This window comes from Strongylocentrotus purpuratus, unplaced genomic scaffold, assembly GCF_000002235.5.
Source record: "Strongylocentrotus purpuratus isolate Spur 01 unplaced genomic scaffold, Spur_5.0 spur5_scaffold_19, whole genome shotgun sequence".
In the NCBI taxonomy this organism is placed as follows: domain Eukaryota; kingdom Metazoa; phylum Echinodermata; class Echinoidea; order Camarodonta; family Strongylocentrotidae; genus Strongylocentrotus; species Strongylocentrotus purpuratus.
In genome coordinates, this window is record NW_022145604.1 from 6,939,043 (window position 1) to 6,954,164 (window position 15,122).

At 37.2% G+C, this 15,122-nt stretch overlaps 1 long non-coding RNA gene across 1 annotated transcript in view; it reads left to right on the forward strand.

Annotated features, from left to right (window-relative positions):
* Nucleotides 1-786: 786 nt before the first annotated feature.
* Nucleotides 787-15,122, forward strand: part of LOC115925991 — a 30,788-nt gene continuing 16,452 nt past the window's right edge. The window contains exon 1 of the long non-coding RNA XR_004064913.1: nt 787-963. This is a non-coding gene — a long non-coding RNA (uncharacterized LOC115925991). The remainder of the gene's footprint in view (nt 964-15,122) is intronic.

Genomic DNA, 15,122 nt, shown 5'->3' on the forward strand with positions numbered 1-15,122 from the left:
TTCCATTCTTTACCTCCAGCCCCATATGAACTTCCTTTTTGAAAATGTTTTAATTTAGTGATTAATTTCCAAACTGCCCCCCGCCCCCCCCCCCTCCAAAGAAGAAGGTGTGCATGTGTGTACGGGGGTGGGGTGCGGTGGTAGGGTAGCGGTGGACAAAGCTTCTGGTAGACAGTTCAGATTGAAAAGAAAAGGTTTATTGAGGGACTGCCCCTAGGAGAAGTTCCTATAGTGGGCCTATAGATGTTGGCTATTTAGAGGAGCCATATAGGAGTAGAGTAAGGTTGAAATGGTGATGTTTCTGTCACCTATCTTACCCTCCACCAAAGACGGAACACTTAGAGCAGGCGCGTCCGCAGGGGGGGGGGGGGGTTAAACCCCCCTTTTCTTTAATAAAAAAAAGGTGACCTTACCCCCCCCCCCCCCTAACGGAACGAAATGTCTATCGGTCAGATTTGCAAATTTCGGGACAAAAAAATGTGCTCAGGGAGTGCACCTCACATAAAATATTATTACAATTTTTTATTTTCAAATTTCATTACTGATAACTGAAGTGAAAATATGGCGTGTATATTTACTCAGTAGTCTGAATGAACGCCATAAACTACTACCAACAAAACAGCAACAACAACATAGAAATAATTGTCGACTGTACATTGAGGTTCAAGATCCTCCGCCATCCACGCGCGTAACCCCCCCCCCCCCCCCCCCCCCCCCCCCCCTACCTCAGATTTTGCATTTTGTGTGCGTACTTTTGTACCCGCTCATTTCTGCACACTGCTATATTAATCACAAAGTACGTACCGTACGGTACGCACATCGACGAAAGCTCTTACGAATTGCGAAGAACATCATTATTGCCATTAGAAACCACTATCAACATCATTACTGGACGTGAACCGTTAAGGAATACTTCTTCTAGGGGAAACATTCGTGGAATATCACTGACAGGACATACAAAATGTGAGTATGACCATCTTCTATGCACTAAATGTGTGAAAACATGTTATGAGATTGAAAGTGGAGGGTGCCTGTGTACACCGTATGTTTCGACGGCAGCCCTGGCCCTGCCTGCCGAGGCGCGGCGAGAATTATGTGATATCACTGCACTCGTCAAGTCGGGCCAAAGAGATAAACGCTGTGATTTTGGGTTGGGCCAAGGCAAGGCATTGATTGTGAATGACTGATGGTGTAGTGCCTAGTGGTCCACCACTGATGGTAATTGTGCTGTGTGACACAAGATGAGATTATTATAAAATCAATAGAGATTTGATTTTATGGTACATTTTCAGGAATATGGTAATTACACAAATACTTCAACCAGTATTCAGCTTCCTTGCCTCACACTGATCATTTCAGTATTGGCAGTCTGTGGCAAATGACAATTGATATTACAAAAGTTATTGTTACTTATGTTAGACCCTATTTTATTCTTGATATCTATTGTGTTTTTGCTTTTCTGTGCCTGGAATCACTCTTATAAAACATGCTGACACGATTTACTGTACTGATTTGTAGCCTATAGTCTACGTATACTTACTTTTAATTTACTGTTTACTAATTTAAGTGATAAATTTCTTGGTCATTGTGCATGTGCTCCAATTTGTATCATGGATAATCGTTGTTGTTGGTTGTATTTTTGGTGCTTAGAAAATGTGAAGGTCCCATATATGGCCTCGGGCATTTAAAGAAGAAGAAGAGAAGAATAAAAAGAAGAAGAATAAGAAAACAATAAAGAAGAGAAAGAAGAGAAAGAAGAAAAAGAAGAAAAAAAAAGGAAAAGAAGGAAGAGAAGGAGAAGAACAAGAGGAAGTAAAAGAAGAAAGATAGGGGAGGAGGAGTGAAAAGAAGAAAAGGGAGGGGAATATGATGAGCAGATATAGGAGGAGAAGAAGAAGATGGAGAATCATGAGCAGTAGAACTTGAGCTTCTGTGGGAAGGAGGAGAGAGAGAGAGAGAGAGAGAGAGAGAGGAGGTTGGGGGGGGGGGCAATCAAAAGGGATAACAGAGATGAATATGAGGCTGATATGAAATCAGAAATCATGTTCCAAAATGTTTAACTTGTTCTTTAATCTTTATACTGTACATTTATACCAAATATAGATCATAAACGTGGACAAAATTATGATGTCATGCATTTGGCAGATGCTTGCCAAGTTTTATTTTGTGCATGTTTCATATTGTGGTTATGGATTAAATGACTCAGCGAAGTTGGAATGGGGCCCATCACTCAGCTGCTCCACAGTTACTTCAATTAATATTTTGACACATATCCAACACTGGGAAGATAGTAAAGGCAACCATTTTCAGTTATTTCTAAACAATTGTTGGTACATGTAGATATTCACCATACTGTAAGTTTACATGTAGGTGAACTCAAACTGTACAATAAAATGTAGTATCTTACCAATCAGTAATTATATTATTAGTCCTGTGAAAGACAACATACAGGTGCTAGTAAAATCCATGGTAAAACCTAACAAAACATACCTGTACAATGTTGCCCTGTATGATCACATCCATTTGAAATCAAATGAAATCCAATAATCCATCCTTTAGGCTTTACTGGGAATCTGGGATGAGTTGCAAACATTTTCTTTTGATTGAAGGAATATTTATTTGATAGACCACTACAAATTGTAGTTTAAGTCACATTTGGTAGTCTATAAAGTGACCGTAAAGAATATTGGTAGTAATGTTAAAGGAGAAATCTGTCCAAATAGAGAAAGAGAAGTTTTACTGTGAATCTGTGACTCACTTTCAAGTTCTGCGTAGCTTATGATTGATGTCAAACTCAAATGCATCCATGCCTTTTACATTATACCTGACCCACATTCTTAAGAGCAATTTTAGATACCGATAAGAATGTAACGCTGACTGAGATGTGGCCTTATTTCAGGCTTTTGAAACTATCATTGCAGGCTATAAAAAGAAATGCAAGTCAGGGCTCTAAATTAAATCAGCAGTTATACATGTATGTGTGTCAACTGATGGCCTAAAATAAAGTCCTGTCTTTGTTGCACTAGTGAAAAAAAGAAGATTTTGTGCAGTTTACTGTTTATTTATGTGTGTGTATACATGTATGTACAGTACATGTAAATGACTACCAAAAGATAAAGTTGGCAGCCTACATGTTTAAGCAATCTACATGATGTACAATTATAAATTACCCATCTGGCAACCCAAATAAAAAGCTATAATACGAAAGCCCTGGACAAATTTCTGTCTGTATTTGGAACATTTTGAAGAGAAATGGAGACTAGTACCACTGCAGATGTTATCAGTGGGTATCAAAATGTGGGCCAAGATAAGCTTCAGAAACACATTCGGGGAGGAAGTTGTACATTATTGGGCAATGAAAGAGAATGAAAAATGGACATGGTGTCTTGGGACAGAGGCCAGACAATAATTGGTTTTAGGGATGATGTTGGTAATGTCTGGAAGAGCCATCAGTCCGGAGATCTTGATGGGCTGCAGTTCAAGAACTGGAGCGGCAGATTTCCCCTTTTTTGTTGTGGGAGGGGATTTGGGGGGGGGGGGTGGGGGGGGGGGGAAACAGCCAATGCATCCTGTTGAAATTCAAGTTTCTGCTAGGAAGAGTTAAGCATCTTTTGTCTTTTTACACTCTTTTTCTGATCCTATGGTGAAACCAGACGTGCATGTATAGTCTCAGCGGAACATATCCCTGAGTGAAATACACTGAATTTTCAGTCTAGGGTCATACCATGGATGTACATGTACATGTATGTACATGTACATGTAGGCCCACATGTACTGTAGCTGCAATACCGGTACACAAGTTCCAATTTGTGCTCCTCTCCGTTTTGAGTGTTTTCTTGTCAGACAATTTGGTGTTAAAAGGCACCAGACGTTATAGTACATGTACAGGGTACTTCTGTCCTATTGTTGTTGTTGTTATTTGTCAGAGAATTTTGGAGGTAAATTGGCACTGCAAAATTCCTGATGAACCTGTTAAAGAGAAAAGAATATTGTGCTCCTGTTTGGCAAACTCCTGGATGCACCCCTGCTTGAGCAGTGTGCTATCAGGCAGCACCAGACATCAGCTGGTCCCGCTTTGCACCAGTGGCCTTCCTTGGCTTTACCTTGGCTTTAAAACTGTCCAGTGTCCACCCCATTCAACCTGCATGGCGCAGTTCTAGAAGACTAGAAGTGTTCTTGCATTCATTTTCTACATGTACAAGTGTACATGTTTGTGCTTTGCTTTAATAGCTTAATGTATTTTCAAGAAATCTTTGAGCCCCCATCCCCCTTTTAGAACTTTACTGAACACTAGCTGTTTTACAACTTAACACAATTTTTTTTGGTCATGTTAAGACTTTCTACATATTTTGTATCTGCTGGTCAGTGGTACTGTAAGTGGTTAACTTTTGTATGGACAGTCCTGCACATGCTTACGGATGAGATCCATACTTTTAAAGCCTAACGCCAAAGGGTACCATTTTATATGTTTACTCTCTTTAAAAAAAAGAGTGAATTTTCACTCTATTTTCACTTTCTTGGGAGTGACGTCCGTGATCACTTGTTTAGGAGTGAAAATCGATTGATTTTAGGGTGCTCTCTAAGAAGAAAAGAGTGAATGTTCACTCGATTTTCACTACATTTTCACTCTCCAGAGGAGTGACGTCCGTGATCACTCGATTTTTTTTAGAGAGTATAAAAGAAGATTGATTTGTATTTGATTTGACTGACCTCCATCACAGGACAACGAGAGAAAAAGACATTGAAATTTTAAATGATTTCATAGTAAGCATTGCCAACAATTTATTTTCAGAGATTTTTTGTTCCCATTTATATTTAAAAAAAGTCACTTTCATTTGCTTTTAAACCATACAATGTAGATGTAAAAATATTGAAATTTACCCTAAGGGCCTACATGTGTACATGTTAGTCCCTGAAAGTTGGAGATGTGTGAACGCAGATTATGGCCCTCCCCAATTTGTACACACCTTTCTAGTATAAAATATGTATGAGTAAACACATAATCCATGTGTATCTCAGCTGGACCTGCTTCATGTTCACACTAGTTGCTTGTCTTTCAACTTTCAACCAGCCCATCTCCGGTTCCAAACAACACATTTTCAAAATGTACATGAATTCATCTTTAAAGTCCCACAAGATATGAGAAAAGATGAAGGAGTATTTAGATCCAAAGGGTATTCAAAATTCACAGTTCCTGGAAACAAATTATAATTTCTTTTAAATGAAAAAGAAAGAAAAAAGCATGTCTATCTCAGGTGGGCCTGCTTCATGTTCACACTACACATGTACATGTAGTTGCTTGTCTTTCAACTTTTATTCAGCCGATGGGTTTTGTATGCTTATAAAATTAATCATCAGAAATGATATATAAACTTATGTTTACAACAAACTTTTACTGTTCAAATATTCAAGCATTCCAGTGGTCATTGGAATATATATATCTATCATCTTGTTTGTCAAACGTTCTTTACATTGTATATAGTTTTTGGAAGTTTATTGTAACATAAACATATTATTTTTTACAGTGCTTCATTGAAGTGGAAATTGGAAACCAACAGGATGTTTATAGCTATTTACATACATGTATGATTTATCTATCAAACAAAACATGTTATTTGATCTGAGTATTATACCAAGTAGAGGAAATAATGAGGTCTAGGCGTGTAATGTGTACCTGCTCACATTGAAATTATCATTTTTTCTCTTGAATTGGTGGTCATTAAATCCGTTGAACCAGTGAAACATTTAGACTAAAATTGATTATAACTATTGGAGGGAAATACATTTTTATGAATGTGTGACTCACCCTTTACACAATGAATAATTCACAACCTCACAGTAATTGAAAAATACATGCCAATCAAGAAAAAAAATGAACCAAGTGTGATACAATGTACATTGTGCGTGTTCAAGTACTTAAGTAATGTTATCATGTTCTGAGAAACTTGTACCGTATGCTATTGTACGCACTATCTTTGGAATGCTGTGGATATAAATATACATGTACACTGTAGTGATTTCTGCCACATACAGTAGTTTACTTGAGGTTCGGAGTAATGGTGCGTGCGCATACAACATTTGTAATTGTGTAAAAACACCAAACTTTGGAGGAATTTAAAGTTGATAATATGGGAGGAAAACAAATCAAAAGATTTTTATGCCAAAGTTAAATGTGGAATTTTTATTAAAGCAAATACATGTACATGTAGGATGTCAAAGATTGACAAGAACGTGGTGAATTTCCGCCTGACATAAAAATGCATACATGTACATGTACATGTACAAGTTTACCGGAAGTTCAAAATGTGTAATTGTGTCAACATATCAAAATACAAAGCATTTATTGTTGGTGATATGGAGGAAAACAAATAAATTACTCTTATACCAAACAAAAGCATTGATAATAAAGCAAGTAGAATGTCAAAGATTTGTCATCAACGACCACTAAAGCCACATTTGTTGATCAATAAGTAGCGCACTTTCTTTGTTTGGGGGCAGTGAATCATAAGAGTGCTTGAAAGGTATTTAATACCATGACAATAAATACATTCCATGGGACTAAGTAATCCATTCGGTTGTAACTTAATTACTCAACAGAGACTGGCCTAACCTTGTTTTGTACTTGTGCGTACATGTACCGGTCTGTGGGTGGAACTCCTACACCGAGCCTGCTATTAGTCCTGGCTTCATCAGCTCGAGATTGCCAAATATCCAGCTATTTGAGCTATCCCGATCACAAACTATCCAGTTAAATTGCGTCTTCATCAGCCCGAAGTTGCAATAAGCGGGATATTTGGTTGAGATAATCATCCCAAGATATCTTGGGCTAGTTTGCAAAATATCCCGCCATTTGTCCGGTGCGTCTTCACCAGCCCCATGACTCGCACTATGCACTATGCAACGGTCCAGTCTCGAGCTAATGAAGACGCAATTTGTAACTTTCCAAATCAGAAAAAGCTGGCTATTTTGGAATCTCGAGCTGATGAAGACAGGCCTACTGAGAATGGCAAATGTGAGATATATTTTCTGAACTGCAGAACTTTTTTTTAGTGGTAGTTTTTATCTTGTCATGTTGTCTTAGAGCGTGAAGGGTGTTATCATTCTGGCTCTCAGTCTAAGGCAATGTGAAATTACCTACATGTACATGTAATGTAATGATTAAAGGGGACACCCCTGCTTCTGTAAAAAAAAAAAAACAAAAAACAAAAACAAAACAACAACAACAACAACAAACAAACAAAGAAACGTGGCGGCCGAGTAATCCAGTATCCGCCTGTAAGCCTGGGCATGTACTCGAGTACCTCATTACACGCTAATATGCACAGCCTTTCAATTTCATTTGAGCTGAACGAAAATGATGACTCCATGAGTGTAACACAACAGGTTGCTATGGTAACAAATGTTGCTATTCACAAAACGAACAACAACATATAGTTTTGTAGGTGTGGCATGTGGCCCTAGTCAGTACCATTGATTAGGGGAGTTTGGGCAACCCAGTTCAAGTTAGGCACAATATGGAAAATACTGCTTTGTTGGGCCAGCTTAAAACATAAAAATACATACCGATATGTGGAAGTTGACACCAAGTTAACCAAACTTTATACATAATGGCTCTGCCCAAGGCTCCAACTTAAAGGCTGTACAACCTTTATGTTAGGTCCAAGAGACCATCTCTATCTAAATATTTATTTCCCTGATAGAAGTACTGTACCTAAATTTCAAGTACCGTACATTTTATAAACCAACATTTTCATTTGATGGTAATGCATTATGTTCTACAATACAATACAGAATGTGTACCTTGAGAACAATCCTCTTTAATAGATGAACTCAATATGAATAAAGAAAGAAATTGAAATTGTAATTGAACATTGGCTACAGCAATGTACATGTACATGTACATGTACTGTAGGACTGCATGCCCATACATAATTTAGTCCTCCGTTGCAGACAAGTCAAGGACAAAACTCACTATTGACTGGAGAAGGTGGCATGCAATATTCATGGCCCATTCACACGAAAGGGAACATCGTTTAGAGAAACACCGCTTAGTTAGAAACAGGGACAGAAAAAAGATCATGAACTCATATGAGAGTAGTGCTTGTAGCAAAAGGGGATGAATATCGTCCAAGATAACATTTTAAGTTGTAATTTGTAAATTTACTTTTGTACACTGTACCGGTAAGTTGCCGATTGATGTAGTGGTATGCAGATCAGGGTTTCTGTGCATGTACTTGTACTTTATGCATGCATACATGTATAAGTGTATGCTGATTTGTCTAACTGGCCGTAACCAGATAAATTACTTTGTATAGAAAGCTGTTAGGGTTAGGGAAGGTACATGTATGTTCGCATGGTAAATTAACTTTTCTTTTCTTCTTCTCTTCCTTCATTACCTGTACAATATATACAATATAAAATAATGCTCAACCTTGTTGTGTAGGCTATAAAACTTGTTCTTTGACTTTTTTGGGGGGTACGTTTACACGAGAGAAGTTTGATTTCTTTAATAGCTTATCGGTGATCACACAAAAAAAATCATATATTTTTCTTCGTGTGAACAAGGGTGAATCTTTCAATTAATTATCTAGACCTGCATCTGTGTATACCGTCCAAACTTGGCAAATGTTACACACATTTTTCAGTTAGTTGTATCGTACATCGTGCTTGATTAACAAGGGAAATCAAATTGATTGGTGGCTTCAATAAATGATGAGGCCTATGGCAGTATTGATCGGTTTATTTCTAGAAAGCCTCGAGAAGCACTCTTTTTACGCCTAGCGAAGCCTTGATCACACTATTTTGTGTGTTTTATCTACGGATATAAAACAAGTGCTTTTTGGAGTGGAAGTGCTTTTTGGAGTGGAAGCACTCAATTATTCAGGAAGAGCAGTCGTTTGAAAAGATGTAGGGATGGGCAACATGACAATGACGCATTCTTGTTTCAGATCCAAACGAAGGATGGTGCGATATATGAAAGATTAATTTATTTGACAAAGAGCCAGTACAATAAAATGATGTACATGTACATGTACCGGTACATGTATCTCCCTGCATATATATAACATTGTGATAAATGCTCTTAGCCTCTTGAATGATGAACATGTAAATTGCATCTACAAAGAAATTGATGAATAGTGTACATATAGAGGCAATGCCTTCATTTTGACACTAAAGATTTACAGAAATCATCTACAGTTTAAGATTGGACTGAGTTCATGTAATTCTGTAGTGCTATACACACATGTACATTTAGATTAGCACATATGTTTATATAAATACATATAAACAGAAATATACATGTACATGTACACCTGTATGTTTGTATATATTTTTTTACACATATTATATACACACAGACATGAAATCCAGGGATACGTCGCCTTATGAGAACCAGAAAGGCAATAAAGGTACTACATGTATGTCCCTTTTGCAGCCAACCTCAAATGCTGTAGAACTTTGCAGGAATTATGAATATGTCATGTATGTCCTATCTGTGAAATTTAAACGTTAGTAGTGTCCTCATATTCAAATTATGCAAGGAAACCCGTTTACTTGCTAGACTTCACTGTCACTGTCAGACACTATATTGAGTGACTGACTTGCTTTTTTTCTGCTTTGGTAATAACATACATGAAAAGAGTTGTAAAGGGTACATGTACATGAGCATTTGTCTACATCAATAACCCACTTCTTGTGATGGCCAAGATTAAACTGATTGAATCTTTGCGCAGCATAAAACGTATGACCATTCGGGGCAATTGTCTGACAATCAAGACTATTACTTTTGGGCTCTATAGCCCTAAAGTCGATTTGACAACTAATAGTCGTTATTTTCCCACTTGAAGACATTTTCAAGCCCCACCTTTTTTAGGGAAGTTCCAAATTAGTATTATCTTTCAAATGCAGTTGGAATTTAACTTTTTCATTTTTTTGGCCTGCAAATCCAACGTTTAGTGGCTTTCGTGGATGTACAGACATAAGGTAGATAGGGAAGATACATGTATGCTCTACTTTGTTTCAGATTGTGAAGTCTGTAGCCGAGTCATTGTACATGTAGTGCGCAGATACATGTAGTTAACAGAGATTTCTAAAAATACTACTTGTACAATCCAGACTGAGTCCCTTTCTCATCAACATTTCACACAGTGACCCTTGTAGCATTTACTCTCACAGCAAGGCATTTTCCAGTCTTTCATCAATGGACAATCATGAACATATTTTGTCATTAGAATCGCCTAGCCACAGCTGAGGATGGGGCCCAGGGTTGGGTTACAACGCTGCGACATTTTGCTGGTAACAACAAAAATATTTGGTTTCGCTGACGATATGTCCCCGAATCTGATCAATGTTCCGTGCCGGCGGAGCCAGGACGTTCGCGACGCATCAATTTCCGCGTAACTTAATGAGGCTTGATCTATTCCTAGTGGGCTTAGCGTAGAGATTACTGGTAATGAATTTGACTGTATTGCCAATGATAGATTGCTGTATATAATCTCAACACAGCAGATTTTTTAATGGAAGATAGATGTATCTTGTCATCTAAAGAATTGAAAGTCCTTTGAATTATCCGATTGTTATTATATGTTAAAAAAGAGAACGGCTTGCGCTTTATGCAATGCAAAGTCCATGTACTTGCACTTGTGCGAGGCAATTCTAGATATGTACTTAATTCATAGATATACATGTATACAGTGTATATCATCCATTGCAAAATGATATGAGTTAATACCCCTCTTGCTCTCGATCAGCCATTGATGCACACTCAACTTCTTTAAAATGGCTTTCCAATATTGAGGGCAAAGGATGGTGAGGCACGTTTTAGAAATCAAGATGAGCATTCATAAACATTTATTTTGTACAAGTTTCTGTAATATACAGGGGCACTGTAAATGTACAAATGTACATGTCACGTTTTTTGCATAGAGTCAATAAATTTTTTGATTGATTACATATTACATGTACATGTGAATACATTTAAATGGAATATAATTAAGTAAAGATGCGTAGATATATTCCCCCAACATCATTTCAACTTTACATTGCCATGTACCTATTTCAATGTGCAGTGCTTTTTTACTTTCATTTTCAGCAAAATTTAGTCAATTAGCTATCTTTTTGATAATGTTTAAACTTCACAATTCACAATAACTACCAAACTACCGGTAGATTTTTTCTTTGACAATACAAATTTTCAGTTCCCAGTTTTGTCTCTAAAAAAAGAAGTACAAGTATGGACAATGTACATTAAACTATCATTTGTACATTTGTAGTTAATCTATATTTGATTCATATTGGATTGATATCAACATTCACAGACAAATGAATAGAACATGAAATTATATTTTAATTTTAGCAGCAGTTGGATAGCAGTTAGCAGCCACCTGCCACCAACTTCTGTCAATCATAATGAACTGTAGGGCTGTTGTTATATTGGTGTACCGGTATATTGCACACAAGGCCTGCCAAATTATGTATCATTTTTCTTGGAAATCTCCCAAAGAGATATGAATTTGTAGAGGAAAGGGTATCAAATTAAATGGAGATACATGTATGGGGGTGGGGGGGGGGGGCACATGAACTCCACATTTTTAAAAAATGTTTATATTTGGTTTTGCTGTCTAATAAAGGGGGCATGTTTATCTGCCAATGTCTTACTTTTAGTATGCAGGGCTCAACATTAACAAGTGCCCGGGACACATACATGTACATGTACATGTACATGTACACCCTGTACAGGGGTGGTATTCTGAACATTGTTGTAAGTTTTGTGTTATCTTTTGTTGTATCTTCCAGAAATAACACAGCGCTAATATTGTTGTAAGTTGGTATTCTGAACATCATTTTATCCCTGTGTTATCTCTCGAAGGACCGCCTCTATCTTATCTTTGACCACTGTTGACACGCCCATTTGTATGAACCCTACCAATCAAAATGTGTTTTATATAAGCATTATAAGTAGGTCAACCAATAAGAATACTCTATGCCATATCTGAAGATGCGCCTGGCGCATACTAATCTTGGGCGTAATTAGTTATTTGAGCATTATTACGCGCGTCATCATTATGCGCTGTTGAATGTGGATCATGAAGACAAATCACGCTTTCACCATATTGGTTAAGATGAGAGCATTAAAATCGTCATATCCTAGCATGTAATATCTTAGAAAGTTCTCATCTGTGATGTTTCCGGTCAACACACAATCTTCTTCTAACTCGTCTATTGGCTCGAAGTTGGTTCTGGGCAAAAAATATTGCCGCCATTATATCACCACAAAAGATACAACAACCCCCTACCTGTTGTAAATATTGTTGTAAATACCATGCAAGATAAGATAAGATAAACGATACAACAACTTTCAGAATACCAATTATCTCGACATATTATCTCCCGTGCGCATATGCAAATGAGGATTAAATGCCACTTTATTAATAATACGCACAAGTACAAGCGCACCAAAGTATGAGCGCAGGCGCGGCCAATAAAATTAGAGAAAAGATACAACAAAAGATAAAACAAAAGTTACAACAATGTTCAGAATACCAACTTTATCTTATCTCCAAAGATACAACAATATTAGAGATAACACAGGGTTCAGAATACTGCCCCAGGTGCCTGGAACACATACAGTGTAGGTACCTGTTATCTGTATTAATGTCTAGACTCCCAAAGTTATGAAGTTTTCTACAAAGGGCTATAATGCATATAACACTGCCAGAGCTCTTTTTTGATTTTACCAGAGCATTTCTTGAGCTTTCGAGAGTAAATCACTCGTCGCGCAGGACTGTGTATGTTTTTGCCGACATGTAGACTACAAAATCTATGGCCCTATCCATAGTCCATACCATTATTTGAGGGATATGCAAAGGAAGTGTAGTGTAACCCTAGTAGACGAGTAGCAGAGTAGTGGCATCAGATGTCACTTTTCCTTCCATTTACAATCAACAAGATCATCTAACGTACTATATTAAAGGTACGATGTACATTGACTACTGTACAGTTTACTTGTGTTAACAAAGATTATGATAAAAGCATTGACTCCACTTTTAATATCAAATTTGATGATTGAATAATATACGATTCATATTTCTTTTAAAAGTTGCACAGTTTAGTAAATGACTTATAAAAACTATCTCCCTTTTGAGCATTAATCACAATACATATATGTAATAATTTACTTACAGTGTATTTTGTTTTAATGTTTCCTTCTCTTCTCTTCCTACATTTGTATATCTCCTTAATGTTAACATGTGTATAAATATTGCTTATTGTTTTTTAAATGTATCTGTTACAAGGTCATTTCTTACAAGCCTTTCTGACTTTCTGTGCTTTTTATGATCCTGCCATTTTGATATACCGGTGCAAAAATGATTTGCCATTGACTTTATATGCATTGTTTTTATAGTGGACAGAAGTGTTTTAATTTGGTTTTATTTTATTTGTATTTTAAATTTTTAGCAATTGAATCCCAAACTGATATAGCTGTGTACACTAATAACCCTAATACAGGCTTACAGTTGGACTCCTCCTTCCGGGCCTCTGTTATGATGTAAGTTAATTAGTCCCAATTAGGAGGACCGAAGACAAGGGTTTACAAAACATCTTTTCCATTGCATATTGTTCCACACTGGCATACTGGAAGAAATTAAGGCAATACATACAGGTCTCAGATTTGTCTCCAAGAAACATTTAAAGATGAAGTTGAGTTCTGGTCATGCGATTGCATTGTGAAAGAAACGGTGTGGAACCGACCAGAAAAGGTTGATCATCTAGCATATAAGAATTTTTGTGTATTGCAAGGTTCTGGAATCATCAAAATGATAAGAAATTTGGCCAAGTCTTGGTAAAGTTACAAACACTTGCACAGAAAGATGTATATGGGACTACACCAACACGTGGCGTAAAAAGCATGTTACATGCATATTTAGAATATGAAGGCATTTGAAGAGCCATGCTTTTCAGGGAACATGTCTTAACTGACGTTCTTCCACACTTGCATTTAAGAATGAGTAATGCTCACAAATTATTTTTCACCTCTTCCCTGAACTCAACCTTCTCTTTAAGCTCCCTTTAACCTTTCTTCATGACATTGCCTCATCATTCCCACATTTGATTTGTTTGTGTTTAATACACAATAGTTTGCTTCACTTAAGTTCTGAGTAATATGTACATATCACCACGTTACACCCCCTTCCTGCGGAATGACGCAAGTTAATTACTCAAGATTGCAAGAACGGGGGCAGGGGAAATGTGTGTCATGAAATGTGATTGGCCGATTTCCGAGTTCCAACAAAATCCAGATTTACTGTACATTTCTTGGAGCCCCTTCTCCTTCTCCTCCTCCTCCTCCTCCTCCTCCTTCTCCTCCTTCTTCTCCTTCTTCTTCATCTTTTTCTCCTTTTCCTCCTCTTCTTCTTTTCTCAGATCTTTTTTTGTCTTTCTTTATTATTCTTCTTCCTCCTCCTCCTCCTCCTCCTCCTCCTCCTCCTCTTCTTCTTTATTAGATCTTTTCTTCTTGCTTTATTCTTCTGTTTCCTCCTCTCCTTCTCATTTCTTAGATATTTTCTTATGATTATTTTCTTTCTCCTTCTCTTCCTCCTCATCCTATTCGTTTGCCATTTCACCCTTCTCTTCCTGCTCCTCCTCTTCTTCTTTCTTAGAACTTTTCTTCTAGCTTCATTCTTCTATTTCCTCCTCTTCTCATTTCTTAGATATTTTCTTCTTCTTTTTATTTCCCTTCTCCTACTTCTCCTTCTCATCCTTCTCATCCTATGCCATTTCCTCTTTCTCCTTCTCCTCTTCCTCCTTCTCTTCCTCCTTCTTCTCCTCTTCCTCCTTCTCTTCCTCCTTCTTCTTCCTCCGATAATGAAGTTTAGGGGGTAGTTCCCCTCAATGTGATGTCTTGCATGAGTTGGGTAGGAGTAGGACTGAGCCTAAAAATCAATCATAGCATTGGGATGCCCTGGTAGATACATGTACAGTGAATCTGAATGTATCATGTTAAACATGCGAAGTGTATTTGATTAAAATATTGCTCAGCTTTCATACATCTTATTGATTAGTCTGGCTGTCAGTCCGGTTGTTAATTTTTTTATAGATTTATTTTAATAATCAAAGGTTCA